Raw genomic sequence first — 1,016 nt, forward strand, 5'->3', positions numbered from 1 at the left:
AAGGGATAGTAGAGGAGTGAGAGAGACTAGCAAGAGGTTGACTCTCCTACAAAAGTGGAGCAAGTGGCATGGGAAGAGGTTTGATAAGCTTAAGAAGAAGGTGACCAATATGGCTAAGTCCATCAAGGGCCTAAAAAAGGAGATTGCTGAGCTGAAGAGTGCAAACTCATCTCCAAGCCATTCAAACCCTTTGAAGAGGAGTAGCTCAACTAGAGCACTCTCAAGAGTTGCAAACCCTGTGGAACCAGCTAGAGCTTCAATGTACGAGCCAAATCAGAGGAAGAGGAGTTCAAGTAGCGAGAACAACAATTTTCGAGGCACTCGACCGGGTCACTCGAGCACCCACTCGACCACGCACCCCAGATGCACTCGGCCGAGTTCCAGCCCAGATCACCTTATGACTTCCCACCTCCAGCTACTTATCCAGGATATCCAGGTTACCCTCCCATCCCACGCCAATACTTCATGGATCCAGCAATCTACCAGCAGTTCTACCAGCAACAAGGTCAGAATTTTGACACTCGCGGTCCAGCTCGACCCCCCCACTCGAGCACGTACTCGACCGAGTCCCGGTCGATTCCCATCGTCGAACTGCCCCAATCTCCACCTCCAAGTCATCAACAAGACCCCAACTACACTTTTGAAAGCATGCAAGCGGATGTGGACAGTTTCTTCTCCAATCCATAAGGTACCACAATCACCTTCCCTTGTAAATACCATTGCATTTGATATTATGTTTTGTTTTTGATCTTGAATCCTCTTACAAATTTCTTTCACACAGAGGACTGTGTGATTTAAGTTTGGGGGAGGGTTTGAGATAGCATTTGATATTGTGTTTTGTTTTCTTATTTCAAATTTTTAGCATCATCATGTTAGTATTTGCATAGCATCTAAGGCATAGAAAAACCCTGAAAATTTGAAAATTTTTACAAAAATATTTATAAAAAAAAGAGTGTTCATGTAGTTTGCATTGCATATTAGGATCTTGTTTAGCATGTTTCATGTAGGATTGTATA

The sequence above is a fragment of the Camelina sativa genome, chromosome 14 (genome assembly GCF_000633955.1).
Source record: "Camelina sativa cultivar DH55 chromosome 14, Cs, whole genome shotgun sequence".
Classification (NCBI taxonomy): Eukaryota; Viridiplantae; Streptophyta; class Magnoliopsida; order Brassicales; family Brassicaceae; genus Camelina; species Camelina sativa.